The sequence below is a fragment of the Rhinopithecus roxellana genome, chromosome 4, assembly GCF_007565055.1.
Source record: "Rhinopithecus roxellana isolate Shanxi Qingling chromosome 4, ASM756505v1, whole genome shotgun sequence".
Classification (NCBI taxonomy): domain Eukaryota; kingdom Metazoa; phylum Chordata; class Mammalia; order Primates; family Cercopithecidae; genus Rhinopithecus; species Rhinopithecus roxellana.
The window spans coordinates 4,421,035-4,441,664 of NC_044552.1; the positions used below are offsets into that span (position 1 = coordinate 4,421,035).

Sequence of the window (20,630 nt, forward strand, 5' to 3'; positions counted from 1 at the left end):
CAGAGATGACCAAAAACGAGTAGCCAGCCCAGAGACTATTCCAGCAATTCCAGTCATAAAGATATAAAGAAAGACAGCACTAAAGAGGGAAGAAAAAATTATACAGGGACTTGAGGCAGAGCAAGAGGTAGAAAGACAGACATGGTTGACGACAGTCACTAAAGCAAGGTAAATGAGAAGAGATACATGTTTAAAGAACCAGCAAGATTAAGTCGTTACAGTTCTTATGAATAGATGATGATTCACATGGCTAAGGATATTGAGAGGTTCTCTTCTGTAGCTATCTGTACACTGTTAATCTAAGAAGGACTTACATTCACACACCTACATCAAAGACTTAGGCATTTTATAAAAGTTCATTTTAGAAATGAAAGCAGGCCGGGCGCAGTAACTCACGCCTGTAATCCCAGCACTTTTAGGGGCCGAGATGGGCAGATCACGAGGTCAGGAGTTCGAGACTAGCCTGACTAACATGGTGAAATCCCACCTCTACTAAAAATACAAAAACTAGCCAGGCACGCACCTGTAATCCCAGCTATTTAGGAGGCTGAGGCAGGAGAATTACTTGAACCTAGACAGAAAGGTGGCAGTGAGCTGAGATCGTGCCACTGCACTCCAGCCTAGGCGAGAGAGCAAGACTCAGTCTCAAAAAAAAAAAAAAAGAAGAAGAAAAGAAAAGGAAAAGGAAAAGACAAGACAAAGGAAAAGGAAAAGGAAAAGAGAAAAGAAAAGAAAAGGAAGCATTTGAGCCCAGATACTTTGGGCCTTAGAAGAATAAGAAAAACGGCCGGGCACAGTGGCTCACACCTGTAATCCCAGCACCTTGGGAGTGCCAAGGCAGACGGAGCACAAGGTCAAGAGATTGAGACCATCCTGGTCAACATGGTGAAACCCTGTCTCTACTAAAAAACTACAAAAATTAGCTGGGAGTGGTGGTACACACCTGTAGTCCCAGCTATTCGGGAGGCTGAGGCAGGAGAATCGCTTGAACCCAGGAGGCAGAGGTTGCACTGAGCTGAGATCATGCCACTGCACTCCAGCCTGGGAGACAGAGCAAAACTCTGTCTAAAAATAATAATAATTATTATTATTATTATTATAAAAACATTAATATCCCAGGTAAAATCATGATTTTGGGTATTTTGGATATTCAGGTTCCCTTTGTTCAAGGAGAAGGCCGAATATCGCATGGGCAGTCTGGTGCTGTTTTACCGGTTGATACAAAAGAATTGGTTTTTCCTCCCTAACACTGAAGGATCAGGGAAAACTTTCATGGGATTCAATGAAGTCTAGATGATCTGAGGTCTCCTCCAGCACTTACATTCCTATACTCTGCATAAATACAAACTTCGTTTTAGAAATCCAACCACATAGAGACTCTTAAGCCCTAAATAACTTAAACTGCACTTTCATTAAGCTTCAAGGATTTCCTAGAATGAGAGCAAGAGGAAGAAAGGCCTAAGAGAACTAGGATTCCTACCTTCTCCTTGACATCCTTCACTCACAGATGCCTGCCAGGCTGAGATTCCGATTGCTGGGCAGTGCCTCTAGAAGAAGGCACTGTTTTCCCCAAGACAGCAAGACACCCACAGACCAGGGTAGGGGTCAGGGTTCGGACATGAAGGCTAAAAGAAGCCAGTAAACCTTGCCTCAACCTAACAACAGAAACACGATTTCTAACCTGCTACTGAGTGTAGGTCACTGGAGACCCTTCCAAATCAAATGATTAAAAACCAGAAAAATGCAGGAACCCAAATAACTAACCTTAGTAAAACGCCTGACTTGACACCACAACACATGAAAAGCATGATGTAGCTGAATTAATCTTTACAGCAACTCCCTTGGGTTTGCAAGAAAGCTCTCCTAATACATTAGCTGCAACTGAATGATAGTGTTAACTGCAGGAGGAGTTAATGCTTATTAGGCTGAAATCCACCTCTTCAACAGCCTCAGCCTATTCATAAAGGCTGTCAGACAGAATTCTCTTCATCACCATCAGGCTCTTACTCTTATTGTTCGAATCTCCACAACAAACAATGACGTGAGATGATAAACTATTATTTCCTACATGTACACAGTTTATAAATTATAAGGCCCCAAAATAGCTTTCAATGTAAAACTCCCATGGCGATTTATTGCATCCTGTGCAGGCTGGTGCCTTCACCCTGACTTCAGCCTCCAGTTGAGAGGATTATTCCCCTACAACTAATGTCTAATTAAAACATAAACCATGTGAGATGAAAACTGCAGCAAAGGAAGTACATTTAAGGTTCAGTTACTGACACAAGCAGCTTCATTACACCTAGAAAGTATTTTAAATACAGGAGAAGCAAATCCATGACACAGATTATGGGGTTTCAAATGCTACACATTAAAATTCAAACTTAAAACACACACAACACACAAGCGTTCTTTTGTAATCTACAGTGCTGGTTGAGACTTGTCACCTGCTCCCTCAATGCTGATGCAAGACATAAATCTAGTAAATGAGTTGACTCTGTGCTGTTTACAAGAGATAGACCAGTAGGTAATAATTCCAAATAGTCCCAATTAAGCTGCCTTTCCCAATTGTAGAGTCATGGGGGAATCATCCTAACCTTATACCCCTCTAGCAGAATCCCAGATGCAGACAGCAAAGGTGTGCCTGCACTCAACCTATTCAAGATGCAGGAGAGGAAGGCCAGAAGAAATAGCCTTCCAGTTTAATGCTAACTCTGCTCTGGCTATATCATTCTTCACTCAGGATCAACCAGTACTGAACGCTCTTAAAAACAGCCCAGATATGGCCAGGCGCGGTCGCTCATGCTTGTAATCCCAGCACTTTGGGAGGCTGAGGCAAACGGATCACGAGGTCAGGAGATCGAGACCATCCTGGCTAACACGGTGAAACCCCGTCCCTACTAAAACAAAAACAAACAAACAAAAAAATACAAAGTATTAACTGGGCGTGGTGGCGGGCACCTATAGTTCTAGCTACTAGGGAGGTTGAGGCAGGAGAATGGCTTGAACCCGGGGAGGCCGAGCTTGCAGTGGGCTGAGATAGCGGCACTGCACACTCCAGCCTGGGCACTCCAGCAAGTCTCCAAAAAAAAAAAAACCAGCCCAGATACAACTCTATCATCAGAGGTCAAGCAAACTCATACACCCAATACAGAGCTTCCTTTCCATTTTCTTTCTCAATAGCTATCTTATTTAATTAGCCATTTAACCATGGGGCAAGGAAATCATTTCTCTTGTTCACCACTGTATCCCAGCTCCCAAACCATGCCTGATATAGTAAGAGCTGAATAAATACTTCTGGAATCAATTAGAAAGTCAACGAAGCTCAGTCTCACTGTTCCCACTGACATTTATTTACCCCTACTTGCCCTGCCAGTGTCTAATCTCAGTGTCTAACATCCAGTGCCGGAAGTCACACTGCTATCCTCATAAAACACTCCCCACAGAGACGAATCCCAAACGGCTCAGCCACACCTCTGATTCTCAGCAGAGGCTGGTGTCCTAGTGGAGACATCCTTCTTCCACAGTGGCTGCTAACACTCCTCCCTCAGCCACTCTGCAGTGTTCCCTGCAAGAAAAAGTGCCATTCCAGATGTCCACATAGTCTTACATACGTAACAACTCTGTCACGCTCCCTTTTGCTGAATGTTGACCAATTATTCCAGCTACTCTTGTCCTACCCTATTTACCACATCTGTTCAGACTCCTTCTCCTATATTTCCAGCAATCTCTCATGATGCTCTTGCCTCACCCTCTAAATCCAATAATTCATTCCCAATCATATGTTCAAGTCAACTAATATCCCATTTGCACCTCACTGTCTGAAAATCCAAATTATCCCCTTTGCCCTCTGTAAACCACTTCAGGCCTCTTGGCTCCCCAGCAGGAGAAATCGGTCAGGGTTTCACAGCGCAGCACAAAAAATAGAGAGATCTCTTCTTGGCCCGCTCTGGAATGGCCCCCAAAGCAAGTGCCCCATCCACTCTGGTTTACTGTCAGCTTAATATAGAGGACACAGGAATACGCCCTTTAGAGGAAAAGTGATGGCTCCTTTTAAACTGCAGGATTATTGCCACTTTTGAAAATAATAGAATTTCTTATCAAAAATAGCAATTGGTCAGGAATCAAACTTGCATATGGTATAATATTTTTTACTAGAATTAGTAAAAAGCATTATGCCAAGTGGTTAAGATACAGGTGGTCTGTGGGCCAGAACTTGGTGTTGCAAGGATATGGAAGTATACGTTTCTCTCTAACCTAGACGCTGAATCTTTTTACTAAAAGGTAAAAAGGAGAACAGAATCCCTCACTGCTCCAAGTTCTATAATAGATACATACAATACCAGAGCTCAGAAAGTAAGTGCATGACAGCATCACATGCCTTTTATCAGACAACACCACGGAACAACTCTCCACAGCTGACTGTCCAGGCTAGAGATTCAACATATCCTTCCACAGCCTTGGAACTCCAAGTTGTGGCCCACAGACCACCTGTACCTTAACCGCAGCCTGTTAGAAATGTAGACTCCTGGGTCCCATCCAGATCTAGGGGCTCAGAATCTGCATTGATGCCCAGGTGATTCCTATACACACTCAAGTTTCAGAAGCTCTGCTCTGCAAAATGGTACCCCCTCCTATGCCCAAATTCCATCAGAAAGAAAAGATGAAACCTCCAAGATGAATGCTTCAAACGTCCATCTCGTGTGGCCAGTATTACTGTCAGAATTCAGGTGTCTATAAAAATATACCCTGAGAAATCATCTTCTGACTCCTCTTCAGTGATCAAAGAGCACAGGGGAAAACACCCAAAAGGGTATGGCACTAAGTAATGCTAGTTCCTTTAATCATTCCTTATGTGACACTGTCCCTCAAACCCTCCTCCTTTGGTTACTCAACTTGGAATGACTTCTCTTCAAACATGTGAATAATCCTCCAGAAGACATCCAACACATATAAGAAGACAATTCTATTTCCATGCACAGTCTCATTACATTGCAGGATCTCATGAGCTTGCAGTTAACTATACTCTCCATGATGACTGTTTCTTTGCGGGGATGGGGAGGAAGTAAGTAAAAGTATTGCACCACCGTGAAACAAGAACCAAATGAAGGACCCAATCCAACCAAAAGCACAGCTCCCAGTGATACAATTTTATTTTCCTGTGATGCTCTCCTCTACTTATTTGAAAGACAAAAAACAACAAACATAAAATTAAAACCCTGTACAGGCCACTGACAGAAAGCTGTGTCCATAATCAAGCTGTATTCAGACCAGGTTAATGAACTGCTTTACAAGACAAGAAGGTACATGATCCACACTTTTAAAAACTAGATTGTTTTGATATAGTATCTAGCTACACCAAGAGTTCTTGTAATCTGTCAAGGTTGGTTGGCTCATCCACCAAGAAAAAGCCTTTATAGGCTGCTGTTCTCCAGTGATAGCCAACTCTTCAAACATATGGGCGCTGAAAATCTCAAGAGGACTCAAGTACATTAGGGCAATAAAACAGGGACATCCAGGTCAGTAAAGCTCGCAGAACGGGTGCCACCCAGAGGCTGATACTTGGAGTCACCTGGAAAGATTGGAAAGACTTGAAAACTCCATCATGAATGTACTAACAGCAAACCTCTCCTGGGGGCTCACTGCTGGGCATTGAGCTCAGCACCACCTGCATTCAATAATCATGATTTCTCTGCTCAGCCTTCCTTTAGTATAAGGTCCACACTGCCACCTTCTCCCTTTAGATTCAAAGGCATGGGAGAAAGGGAGTAATCATGAAACTTTTAGTTATTTCTTAGAGATGAATTCCAGTGTCTTGACGGAAATGTGGCATTGGTAGTCAGTCCATGGCAGATGCCAGATCAGGAAGTAAAATTTCAAAACTCAGAAACGTATTAGTAGCCAGAAATGTTAAATATGTAACTCACAATGACTCCTAGATAAAAGCAAAATTAAAATTATTGGTTTTTAGAGGCTTAATGTAAATAATGTATGAAAAAAATACTATTAGTAGTAGTGGGGATAGAAGTGGGAGTAGGGGTAGGAATTTTCTATTACTGGCCTAGAATTGGCAAACCATCGTTATGCAATTTGTTCATACCTTGGTTTTTTTATTATGGTTTCAAATTCAGGCCATCTTGATTTGGGAGAAGGAAACAAAGATGAAAAAGCATGGGTTAAAGGAAAACACATTTCTGATTAAATAAAAATCAATTTTCTGACAATTACATTTATTTAAAAATGGAAGACGGTTAATTTCCTATCACTTGCAGGCAAACTACCTAAGACACTTATGCATCACAGGTAGAGTGGTCAAGTCATTTATTATCCAAATCAAGGGCACTGGTAATAATGACAGGGAAACAGCCGGTGGAAACTGGGTCATGGGTCAACCAACTCTACCAGGCCCCTTCCAGGAGATCCAAATCAATTAAAAACAAACAAACAAAAAAAGCCTACAATGACACAAAGACTTTTTTTTAACCATATCACCAAACAGAAATAAAGCTGCTACAATAAATATTATAAAACAAATAAATATAACATAGACATAGCAGGACTGGAAGTGTGACACACATCTGTTCTAAAGTTGGAATTCAGATCCGCCACCAATGTTTTAAATAACAACCTGGTGATAAAGAGGCAGAAGGTGGCAACCTAGGCGCAGTTACGGAAGGTGCTGCAAAAACCAATCCTGCTTCCACGGGGCAGGGCACAGGACATCAAAGGCGCTTCACAACCTGTAGTACCTAAAACCAATGCTGAAATGCAAAAATCGCCTTCGAATTGACGGGGGCATGGGAGACGCGAGGAAAGGAGCACTCGGGAACACAGGTAGGAAGATCTCCTAACACCCAGCCTCTTTATTAAAATTTACAGAAATGCTAAGACAAGGCAATTGGATGAGCTGCCAACCCCAACCCCCCACATATATCCTATTCCCGGCCACCTTGCTAGAGCAATACAGGTGGAGGGAGGTGGCTACTTTCAAAAAGAAAAAGAAGTGCTATTCCTGACTTCAATGCCCAAAGGACCAACATGGAATGTCCTATCATGGGATTAAGGATGGTGGATCTGAATAACAGCTGTACAGAGCTGAATAGCAAATGAAAAAAACATTCTAAAAAACTAGGCCCATGGACAAGGAAAGGATTGATAGCTATTTCCTCCGCTCAGGGATAAATGACTGGAATCCTGTACATGAATGCCTTTTATTTTCAGAACGTGTTTCTCATATACCTGCTGTTAAATCACCCTACTTGAAACAGCTTGTAGCCACCTGATATGCCAAACCTGTTCCAGCAACAGTTTGAGAGAAAAATGAAAGCACCATAAAAAATTGGGAGGGAACGTTGATTCTTGCCACAGATTAAGTATAAATAAAAATGGGAGTGGGGGTGATGAAGGAAAATGAGAAAGGTACAAATTCAACTTTGTCTGAAATAACCTTTTCTTCCCTTTTAACAAAGTAACAGTAGTACTAATAATTTCCAATTAATTCCAGAAAAAAGCAGTCTGTCAATATTCAAAAGAAGTGAAGCCTGGGTAACATTCACAAATGGAAATAAGGGGCCAGGAAACATCCTAAGAGAATAAACTTATTTACTGAACTTGGGAATGATGTTCCCTTGCCTAGGGTTTAAATTAAAAGCACTTCAAGCAGCAAATTTCTTCAGACAGACATGCTTCCCGGGTTAAAGTAAACGGCCTAAAAATGCTTATGCAAGGAGAGTTTTACTTCTTCCAAACTCCCATTAAATAATGTGTACTTATCTTTGATTACCGCCTATTTAAAAAAAAAAAAAAAAGCTACAGCTGAAATTGGATTAAGAACTTCTGCTGAAAACGATTTATTGCATAACACAACTCTGACAGGCTGAATCTCCGGCCACCAACTGAGCCTTTATAAAAATCTGCTGGGCAGCTGCCAAGTCAGCTCTTTTGCGTCTGAGCATGTCAGACATCCGCCGTCGTCAAGGCAGCAGCATGGCAGCAAGACATCCACACGTTCATGGCTAAAGGGTGCAGTCAGGGAACAGAGCAGCCAGAACCAAGCAACTCGGCATTAAACCCTCCTGCAGTGCTGGATCTGACAGTTTGCTTTTTCAACGTAATCAAAAAAGACCCAACATCTACAGCAGGATTATCTTCCAGCATCTAACAGAAACCTGGATTGTCAATTTACTTTCATTGGAGGAGTGGTGGCGGGGAAATCAAATTACAAATAAATGATTGGCCAGTGTCTTCAAAAATCAAATCAAATAAATAGACAGTTCAACATCACCAATGCCAGTGTGCAACTATATGACTTCATTTTGAGAATTTATGTTACTAGAATTTCCTTGGGAATTTACATTAATGTATTTAAAAAGAAATTCTAAAATTCGGATCTTTTAATCACTAATGCCTTTTTATGTTTATTATAATATATGCCCAAAAAATCCCCAAATGCCACATTCTAATCTGCACCGTCTAATATAGTAGCCACTAGTCACATGTAAGTACTTATAATTAACTCAATTAAAATTTAAAATTAAGCTGCTTGAGTCATGCTGGTCACACTTCAGTTACTCAATGGCCACAATCCCCCCACCTGTCAATGGACAGCACAGCTACAGAAGACTTCCGTCATCACAAGAAGTTCTTTTGGACAGCACTGACATATCTGTGTTAACTGGATAGGGGTTTCAATTGACATTGTGTGTTATGCGACAGTGCATTTTACTACATCCCTGAGTCTTCAAAGTATGTGCCTTATGCGTTACTCCATTTAGCAAGAAAACCGTGGGAGACAAGAAACCTTTCACAAGAAAACTCGAGTCTAAAGCAGACAAGAACTATTCAAAGTGCAGACATCCACTCATACAACTCTCCTGGCTGGAAGTGGTTCCAATCCTGCGGGCCACATCTGGCCTCTAGAGGTTTTGCAGGAAACCTATATGACATTCTGAAAATGAAGTAAAGTCTGTCTGCAAAGCCTTGAAGACACACTGTTTTCCTATGCCTTCAAATCCTTTTCTAAGGAAACCACTACAAAATAAAGCCTCTGGGATTAAGGCCAGACAAAAGCCAGTCCTCTCCACCAGCCAGTCTCCAAGTACCCACAGGGTGGCCCAAACCAGCTTGATCTGATTTACGGTTGCCCCGTACTCACAGAGCTGGTTAGAATTATGGACCTGTGGGCGATGGCTAGGAGTCAGTGCTGCTGTTCCTTCCACCAGGACCCAGGGCACTGCTGGGGGATCATTTTATGAGATCAGTGCCTGACTGACTACCCCACCCTAACCCCAGCAAGGAAATAAGCAGAAGTATACGTATATTGTCACAAGACTGGTTATCTCTGGTCATGTTATATTACAAACCACCCATTTATTTTTGTCTATCTTATGCAAATTTTCACACTAACAGAAAGTCTACATATAAACTCTGTCCTTGGACTTAACATAAACTTACATACTGCCTTATTTTTTCCAGAAACAGGTGAAGTTGTCTCACGCCTTAACCCCTTCCTGTGTCCTCCAGCCCTTCCAATAATTAATAACCACCATGGGTTTGGCACCCTTTCATTATAGGTATGGGTCTCCAGAAACCATTCTGATGCCCATTTCCCCTCCAAACAGCATTTCCCACTAATAACGCGTGTCCACCAAGAGACAGGCCACACACATTTCCTGTACACATTCTCTTCCACATTTTACAACTAGCATACTTATTACACAAACATTTTTAAATTCTGAAACTGAGGTTCAGAGGTGTGAAGTAGTACAGATCACATCCTGACTAGTCTGTGTCTTACTAGCCTTTTATGTTCCTGCGACATAGCAATGAGTCCAGCACACAGCAGGTACTTGAAAACCATTCCAAGACACAACACAGGGAAACAGGTAGCAGGTGGAAAGAGAACAGTGAGCGAGAGGTACAAAGAAGCCTGGATTCCAATTCTGAAATTCTGTGAATCTTACAGTGGCTCATGTGTAAAACAAAAATTATCTAAGGCAATGGTGGCAAACTTGAGCAGACATCAGAAACACAGGGCTTGTGAACACACACTGTGCACAGCCTCCTTTCACTGAGATTCTCTCAGGTGTAGCTAATGCCGCTGGTTCAGGGATTACATGTGAGAAGTGCTGGTGTTTGAACACCAGACATACAGTGTATTCAACTTTCATCCTAGTCTTCCAGGAAAACTGTTCTCACTGCCATGAGAAACACTGTAATTGCCAAATTTAACACAAATTTTTTACTGGCAACCGGACTCTCCCCTGGTTTTCCTGCCACACTAAAATACCTTTTCTGCTGTTTCATCATCACCCCCACCACCTTCAAGTTTGATTCTTCTGAACCTCCCCTTATCTCCAATTATAATCTAAATACCGATGACTACTAAATCATCTTCTTGACAATCTCCTCCCTCCCCACCACAACCCTCTCCACACCACCCTCCTGGCTGCTTCGGTCTAGAAACCTAAACTGGACTTGGCACTTTCTTTCTCATTGTTGACATCTGCCTGTCTCTCAACTCCGTGGATACATATTTAAAACAGAAATCTCATTTCTTTCCAAAGAGAAGAAATCTAAAATGTCTCTACCACCAACTAATCCCAATTCCAACCACCTATCCCACGTTCTTTCTCTACAAACACAGCTACGCTGCAATGACTCCATCCATGCCACTACTTCCCCTACTGAAGCCTTTCCATGCCTCCCCAGAATCTGCAGAAGAAACCTCTGAATTTCCTTGCAGAGCCCATAAAGACCTATCATCAGTCTAACTTCCCTTACAGGCTTTAATTTCCACACAACTACCAACATCCCTAATTGATAAGGTATGAGCATCTCATAGGGGCAAAAGCTCTCCTCTTCAGACCCCATGTCCAAACAAATGCCACTGTTTACTAACTGCATACTAATCATGACTTCAATAGTAATGCCACAGTAAACAGAGCTGCCTTTCTCAAGAGACAAGAATAAAAGTCCATTCTCAATTATTTTTCATACCAATGTGTTGGCACCTAGAAATAAACAAGTCTTGATTTACCAGCTATGTCTGTTTCACTTAATGACCTAAGGCTGGCTGTTCATTCTGTATTGCAAAGAATCCATGATCCTATGTAACCCCGGGACAAGACCTCAGTAACATTTAAACTGATATATTTTCGACAAGTTAAATTACTCCTCTTCCAGGCCTGGCACGGCAGCTCATGCCTGTAATCCCAGCACTTTGGGAGGCTGGGGGCGGAGGGGACACAGGCAGCGCGCACAATCACCTGAGGTTAAGAGTTCAAGACCAGCCTGGCCAACATGGCGAAACCCACTAAAAATACAAAAACTAGCGGGGCATGCTGGTCCATGTGTAGTTGCAGCTACTCCGGAGGCTGAGACAGGAGAATCACTTGAACTCAGAAGGCAGAGTTTGCAGTGAGCTGAGATTGTGCCACTGCACTCCAGCCTGGGAGACAGATCCAGACTCCATCTCAAAAAAAAAAAAATTGCTCCCCCTCCAAAGACAAGATTTAACTATCTCTAACAATACCTTGCAACAATCACCACTGTTTCACCTACCTAAACAAAACTGAACCTTTTCTTTGGTCCGTGCATCCCAGCCAGTTCCAACATTTCTTCCTTTATGCAGAATGAGGTTTCCTGCAGTTATGTTTAGCTCTGTAACACTGGAATAATGTGGCAGTTTGGGGGTTTCATGAAGAAATTCATGCTTACCCGAAGCCATGAGGACAGATCACCCCCTCCCCCAAAAAAAAGGTGGCATGGCATACATGCAACCTCATTTTAAGTTAAAGCTGCTAGGGAATGCAAATATGGCTATCAAGAAGCAAAGTTACAATTCTTCCTATCTTTACAATTTTCAATCACACAAGATGTGTTATAAGCAAAGTGGATGTATGTAGAAATTTACCATTTACACTTCGGGTGATGTGTGTGAAAGGATAGTGGAGGAAGTGGGGAAAATAACAAATTTGCTCTACATGGGAAACCACTGGAGACTTGGGAGCAAAGAAGTAGCAGACTTTGAGCACTGACTGCAGTGTTGAGGGTAAATCATGGGGGACGGTGGTGTGGAAAAACAAGGGAGGCTGAGGCAGTTACCTGTACAAGAGATGAGGACCAGGTTGGTGCAAAAGACTGACAACTGGTTATATTCTGGAACAAGACTGGGCCAAGAGAAGGCTGATAGACTGGATGTGGAGTGCGTGAACAGCAATACATCCAAAGGTTTTCATCTCAGTAAATGGAGTCACCTCCACTGAATTTTTCAATGTGTTGTTACCTGTTACAGACCCTAGAGAAAATATCAGTTCAGTCCAGAGACATGAATATAGTTGGGTGGTTTTAATTGAAACTCACAATCTAAATTTAGGTGCCCTAATTTACTGAAGAGCAAAACAACAAAAAACAAAACAAAACAAAAGTCTTTACATATTGATTTAAAAGTCAAGAGTGGGCCGGGCGCGGTGGCTCAAGCCTGTAATCCCAGCACTTTGGGAGGCCGAGACGGGCGGATCACGAGGTCAGGAGATCGAGACCATCCTGGCTAACACGGTGAAACCTCATCTCTACTAAAAATACAAAAAAAAAAAAAAAAAAAAACTAGCCGGGCAAGGTGGCGGGCACCTGTAGTCCCAGCTACTAGGGAGGCTGAGGCAGGAGAATGGCGTAAATCCGGGAGGCGGAGCTTGCAGTGAGCTGAGATCCGGCCACTGCACTCCAGCCCGGGCGACAGAGCGTGACTCCGCCTCAAAAAAAAAAAAAAAAAAAAAGTCAAGAGTGAATCCAAGTCAAGGCTGGCGGACCTCGCTGTGCCTTTTTTTTGGCTAACAAGGTTTTCAGAACCTTTGGGAAAATGACGCTTTAAAATATAAAGACTAGGTTGGGCGCAGTGGCTCATGTCTGTAATTCTCACACATTGGGAGGCTAAGGTAAGAAGACTGCTTGAGCCCAGGAGTCCAAGACAACCCTGGCCAATGTAGCAAGAGACTCTCATCTCTACAACCAAAATTTTAAATTAGCTAAAAATTTAAAATTAGGCATGATGGCACATTTCTGTGGTCCAAGCCACTCCAGAGGCTGAGGTGAGAAGATCGCTTGAGCACAGGAGTTCTGAGGTTACAGTGAGCTATGATCGAGCCACTGCACTCCAGCTTGGGCGACTGAGTGTGACCCTGTTTCACAAAAATACAATAAATAGGCCGGGCACAGTGGCTCACTCCTGTAATCCCTGTACTTTGGGAGGTGGGCAGATCATGAGGTCAGGAGTTGAAGACCAGCCAGGTCAACACGGTGAAACCCCATCTCTATAAAAAAAATACAGAAATTAGCTGGGCATGGTGTCATGTGCCTGTAATCCCAGCTACTGAGAGGCTGAGGCAGGAGAACTGCTTGAACCGGGACCCAGGAGGCAGAGGTTGCTGTGAACAGAGATCGTGCTGCTGCACTTCAGCCTGGGCTACACAGTGAGACTTAGTCTCAAAAATGAAATAAAATAAATACTATAAAGGAATAAAATAGAAATGTATAAAATATAAAGAATAACTAACACAGAAGAGTCTCGGATAGAAAGAGAAATTACTCAAGAGCCATTCTCTGAAAATCTACATTTGACATCACAAGCCCTAACTCATGAGATGAGGTTTTGCTAATGTAACAGGGGAGGACTTAGAAATTCATCTCACCTGTAATCCCAACACTTTGGGAGGCCGAGGCAGGTAGATCACTTGAGGTCAAGAGTTCAAGACCAACCTGGCCTGCAAGGTGAAATGCCGTCTCCACTAAAAATACAAAAATTAGCAAGGCGTGGCGGCAGGTGCCTGTAGTCCCAGCTCCTTGGGATGCTGAGACAGGAGAACTGCTCGAACCCGGGAGGCAGAGATCGCACCACTTCAATCCAGCCTGGTAGACAGAGTGAGACTCCATCTCAAAGAAAAAGAAAAAACGAAATCCATCCATCACTGCTGGTGAGGAAATTCTAATACCCACTGAGGTTATAATCAACCCCATCTGCCTCTCTCTAACACACACCCCCACCCCTACCACAGATAGCCTTATTTATATTTAGGCTTTCAATGCAAATAAGAAAAATGCAGAGGCCAAGTGAGTGAAGTGACACTGGCCTAGGGCCTGCCCACGCGGGTAGCTAAAAATATAGTCATGATACTCTCCTGAGCAACACCAAGACTGTTCAGGTTTCAGGCAGCTGCAAATCAGAAAGATGTGTGTGGCAGTGAAATGAACTTTCTCTCCAGTCAATGAACCCAGGAAGAACCCAGAAGAGCAACCTCTGGATGTCACATCAGGGGCGGGAGGTACAGTCAAAAAAGCTGCCGGGACAGTATACAGCAGCGCAACATCCAAAGGAGTAAACCCTATGACTTGTAGGGAAACTGCAGAAAACCATTCCCACTCAGAAAAGTTTTTATTTTACCAACCTGTGAGTCACGCCCTGCTGCTGTACCTACACACTGTGGTTTGAATTTCTTCTTCCATAAACCCTGAGCTCCTGAAGCAAAGATTCTCCCTAAAACATTCTTCACTGCATTTCCTGGAAGGCCACATTCCTATCTTTCTAACAAGTCTTCTTATCGCCATTGCTGGTGGTTTGTGTTCAAGCTTGTGCAGCACTCACCGGGAGCACACTCCTAGAATACTAGTGGTCAGGCATGGCCGCCCTGGAAACCACCTAACGATTTCCTCACCCTCACATTGACTTAACTGGTCGGGGTATGGCCTGTGCCAGAGATCTCAGAAACTCAGAATGGTTGCTCTAGAATTCAGTCCCGCCACCTCCCAAATCAGCCTCATGGCATTAAAATAATGTATATTCTGACAACTGCTCAACATCAAGACTGGTACGTGTTAAAAGCTTAGTAACTAACTTAGAGAGAAAGAAGGGAAACCTTTGTAACTAAGGAAATTAGCTGTTTAAACAGAGCACCCAAAAGGAATGGCTTGATACACATTTTTCTTGACAGTAATTCTCTGAAAATGAGAATTCACTATTCTCAGAAAAAGTAAAAAGGTTACAGTGGACACAAGTTTTCATTCATTGAAACATAAAACGAGCAGCTACTGGCTTGAAGACACAGAATCAATCAGCTATCATCCATTCAAAGCTTCTGTTGCTCCAACTCAATGAGGAAAATCTCATTAACCCTGAATCCCTGAGTCAGAGGTAACTCAGTCCTTATCCACCAATAACACAAAAACACTGTGTTCGCACCAGTATCAGGAAACAGTGCTGTGACTCTTCATTTATTTAATAATAGCAGAAAGGAGAGATTGGAAAAACCAGACCATCTTTGAGTCAATATATCTCATCACCAGAAACTAATCACTAATTAAAGTCAATCTATGAAGATGAGAAACAGTTTCTCTTCCTACTAACATTAAAGTTGATGATAGAAACGCTTATAAGAATAGTAAACAGGTTATATTACACAAACAAAAATGTTTTAAGAGCTAGTTGGGGTTTGACAAACTTTTTAGAACATCTTACAAAAGCCCTGACCTCAAAGAGAATACTTTCCAATTTTAACATACATGCCCACACAAAGAAACACAGTGGACACGCCCCACAGGCCAAAAGAAAATGCTCTCTAGTAATCACCATAAATAGAAAAAGAAGATGGGCTTCCTGAGTCAGAATGCAGAGCACAAGAAAAACCACCAGCACAAAAACATCATAAACAAAATTGCATGGCCAACAGTAAACTCAGAAGACAATGGAATTGCTTCTAGTGCGATACAAAGAAACACATCTGGAAGATGCTTAAACAAGAGAAGGGGGTGTCCGTGGGTCTGCAAGCGCTGCTGCAAGGATATACAGCATGCCAGTGTCTTCCTAAAACACACAACATAGCATCCAGTAACAACTCACTTTCTGCAGGAGAAACAGAAGAGGTTTTTTGTAAAATTCCACAATCTACAGTTTAAAGATTTGAGAAAAGATTTCTTGTTTTTCTGGATTGTGATTATCTCCCCTAAATTTGATACAGAGCTTCTCCACCAAGGGTCTTTCAATTTGTGGGAATTAAAAAAAAAAATTGATAAATAACATTTGCTTAGAGAGACTTTTCCCTTTACAAAGAGCTTCAGTCTCCAAATACCTGTTAAATGAACATGTAAGACAGCTGTCCATCTAGAACCACACTAGACCCATTTTGAATATCAGTTTAAAGTTATAATTTATGTTCACTGACATGTAATGTTTAAATCACATCCATAATGAACCTGTGATTAAAGACTAAGAATGAATTCAGAGCATGAAAATTTGCCTGAGAAACCAAGTCCATCTAAATTGTACTGTATTTTATTTCATCCAAAGTTGCACTGTTGTAAAAACTGTGAACTTCATTACTGCAAAATCCCATGTGACGTATCCTTATGGTTGCACTGATTTAGCTTACTTCATTAAGACTTTACATACTCAATGAAAAAATGCACGGCTTTCCTAGGCCATGAAGGACGTCTGGATGCAGCAGCCCCTAGTCTTGGAACACAGTAAGGCCTCGTTCCCTAGAGATGGTCTTTCGCTCTGCACTGAGCAAAAGGTACTTAGAACATATAGCCAAATAACGGTGAAACAAACAAAGCTTTTTTTTGTTTTTTGTTTCTTTGTTTTGGAGACTGTGTCTCAATCTGCTGCCCAGGCTGGAGTGCAGTGGTGCACTTTCGGCTCACTGCAACCTCAGTCTCCCGGGCTCAAGTGATACTCCTGACTCAGCCTAAGTAGCTGAGACTATAGGCACGCACCACCAAGACCAGGGAATTTTGTATTTTTAATAGAGACGAGGTTTCTCCATGTTGGCCAGGCTGGTCTTGAACTCCTGACCTCAGGTGATCCACCCACCTCAGCCTCCAAAAATGCTGTGATTACAGGCACGAGCCACTGCGCCTGACCCAGAAACAAAGTTTGTAACACAAATAACAAGAATCCCAAATATGAGATAATGAAACCAACTCGGTCACTTGTCTTGTTCCTGTATTTACATTAGGAAAATGTGAACATTAATAAAACTATAATACATTTCTTCCCACTTCAAACTTACATTTATGAATTTGCCTAAAAAATATGCTTTCCCTTACATATGAAACACAATGTACCACATGACAAATAGGAAGTTAAAATATATGTACTTGTTAAAGATTCCATAGACGTGAAGTTAAGACAAATCCACTAGAATGACTGTAATAAAAACAAACAGAAAAACAGCAGACGCTGGTGAAGATGAAGAAACGGGAAATCTCATACAGCAATTGTGGGAAAGCTACTTAGGCCAAGTATGGGTTCCTCAAAAAGTTAAACATAGAATTATTCAATTCTCCTCCTAGGCGCTCATGTAAAACATGAACACATATGTTCACAGCAGCATTATACATAATAGCCAAAAAGAACAAACAACCCAACTGTCCATCAAATGATGAGAAAATGAACGAAATATGGTATATACTTACAATAGTATATTCAGCCACCAAAAAGATTTCATGGGGCAGCATGGATGAACCTTGAAAATATACCTAGGGAAAGAGGGAGGCACAGAGGCCACATATTGCAGGATTCCATTGCTATGAAGTCTCCAGAACAGGCCAAACCACAAAAACAGAAAATCCACTGCTGGCTGCCAGAGGTTGCTGGGAGAGGAGGCGGGACTACTGCTAATGGGTATGGGGTTTCTTTTTGAGAGTGATGAAAAAGTTCCAAAAATGTACTAAGTGGCCGGGCACGTTGGCTCACGCCTGTAATCCCAGCACTTGAAGAGGCCAAGGTGGACAGATCACATGAAGTCAGGAGTTCGAGACCAGCCTGGCCAACATGGCAAAACCCCATCTCTACTAAAAATACAGAAATTAGCCAGGCGTGGTGGCATGCACCTGTGGTCCCACCTCCTCTGGAGGCCGAGGCATGAGAATCGTTTGAACCCAGGAGGCAGAGGTTGCAGTGAGCCAGGATCACACCACTGCACTTCAGCCTGGGTGATATAGTGAGACACCGTTTCAAAAAAAAAAAAAAGGAAAGAAAGAAATGCAGTAAGTACTAAAAGTCTATGAACTGTACAACTGTACTCTTTACAATGGTTAAAACAGTGAATCTTATGTGATTTTTACATAAGCAAAAATAAATCAGCTAACCTCAATTCAAATTTTACTTAAAATTACTTTTGAGATATTGTGTGTGAATAATAAAATCAGTATTTTATTCCCATATGAAACTTCTAGAATGTATTAACATTAGAAATATCAACTAATATGCAAAACAAAATCATAATCACTTTGAGTAAAAATTTTACAATTTCTACACACATTGCAGCTGTAGTAATCCAAATATTAGCTTGCATTTTTTGATGTTATCAAGTTCATGGACAATTTCTAACAAAGTATCACTTAAAAAGTAGCTTATCAATACAAAGTACAGGCAGACAATTGCATTATAACTTAGACTAACTACTTTTGAGACCTGTAAGCTTTCTACTCAGAAAAGGCAGAATGGCAATGTGTAAGGTTTGCTTCCCTCCTGACACTTTGCATGACACCCAGTCAGTGACCAAATCCACACAATGGGAGGGAGGGTTCACATAATGCTCTCAATGAACATTCCTCTGGATTTTCAACTATTTCCTTCTTGAACTCTTATCATGGTCAGCAGTCCATAGCCTAACCAACGTTTTTGTGCTCGTTCCCCACCTGAAATTCACCTCCCGGGCTCTTCTCTTAAAATATTCAGTTCTCAAATATCACCTTCTCAAAGCCTTCTCTGACCAGCCTATATCCCAGTCTAAGTAACTCCTTTAACATTCTTTATAGCATTTATCAACCATACAATTCTTACTTGTAGGGGTATGTACTCTACGGTTTCCTAACTATACTACCAGCTGAATTTCACCAATCATGTGGCCAAAACCATCAAAGTAGCATTCAATATACTGAACACTTTTAGAGTCCGGGGGGTCTGGGTTCAAATCCCAGCTCGCTGCTTACTGGCTCCGTGACCTTGGGGAATGTTAAGTACATGCTCATTTCCTTATCTGTGCTTGAATGCCTGCTGTGTATATAATACACTGAAAGTTTTTAGAAGTGTGCCTGACAGTGTTACTTGCTGAAGCAGTAACATCAAATGTCTAACTCCTGTGTTAATAAAGGACAAAGAAAGCATTAAAGTATGTACTAATTTCCTGTTGCCGTTAACAAATTATCACATTTGTGTCTTAAAATACAAATTTTCTTACAGTTCTGGAACTAAGAAGTCCAAAATCAGTTTCACTGTGCTGGTGGCGTTACCAAGGCTGGATTTTTCTGCAAGCTCTGAGAAAATCCAATACCGTGCCCTTTTCAGCTTCTCATGGCTGCCAATATGCCTTGGCTTGTGGCCCCCTCATCCATCCTCAAACTGCACCACTCTCACCTTCGGTCCTGTTTTCTCGTCTCACTTTTTGCTCTGACAGTGATCCACCTACCTCTGTTTTATAAGGATCCTTGTGATTACATTGGGCTCACCTGGATACTCTTCTGTTCTAATGATCCTTGATCAATCCCATCTGCAAAATCCCTTGTACTTAGATACACCTGTGAACAAGACAGAACTTGCTGCCATTGAAATACACCCCATGCTGAACTCTGAAAAGGCTATACAGGGATGTGCTGGCACAGAGGAAAATGTTATCTTGAACTGTATGCTTTAGGAACATGAATGGCAGATATGTTTTCCGCGTTTGTTTTTATTTTACTGTAGATAAAAGATCAGGTTCTTGAATTTCCTACTAACGAAGTATGAACACCTGAGTGGGACAAAAATAATTGGTGGCTCCAACTGATGCAAAACTACCATCTCTGTTATGTTTCCCTAGAAACAAAAAAGTAATTGTTTTGACTGAAAAGAATTTTTCTTTCTTTGCATTGAAATCCTGAAGAGGTAGGAGGAGTAGGGAATTGGTTGAAGGGGTTTACAATTGTTCTGAGTTCTCAATAAAGAGAAACATGGAATTCCCATCAGGAATTGGACCATTCTAATGTGATAGGCTCCTAACTTCTGAGCCTGCAGCTTATTACTAGAACACTTAATTTACTACAATCAATCCGCATTAGATTTTGGAATACAATTTTGTTGTTGTTGTTCAGAAAGAGACCTTCCTCGATAACGGTATTTATTTTTTCCTAAATAAGTATTTTTGTCCCCAGACTGCTCTTTTTAAAACCACCATTTAAGTGGAAATTTAAATAAGATACAAATGGATCAAAGCTTTCTCATAATAGGTACAATGATATGAATTAAGCTCAAGATTTCTACTGTAATGTATATAAGTGAACAATAAACACATGAAAACTGTTCAACATCAGTAGTGGGTAAACGCAAATCAAAACAGCAGCAATGAGATACCACTTCACACCTACTACAATAACTGTTTTTCTAAAAAGACAGGCAATAAGTATTGGAAAGGATGCAGAGAAACTGGAACCTCAAACAGCAGTGCGAGTGTAAAATGATACAGTGGCTCTGAAAAATACTCAAAAGGCTATTACTCAAAAGGTTACCATGTGACCCAGAAATTCAATTCCCTGGCATACACCCAAAAGTGAAAACCAGTCCACACCAAAACTTGCTCACAAATGTTCACAGCACCATT

General features: G+C 41.7%; 1 protein-coding gene across 4 annotated transcripts in view; it reads right to left on the reverse strand.

The window, feature by feature from the left end:
* The window catches only part of JARID2 (jumonji and AT-rich interaction domain containing 2), a 280,018-nt gene that overhangs the window by 149,848 nt on the left and 109,540 nt on the right, over window positions 1-20,630 (reverse strand). The gene's annotated exons all lie outside the window — the stretch shown is intronic.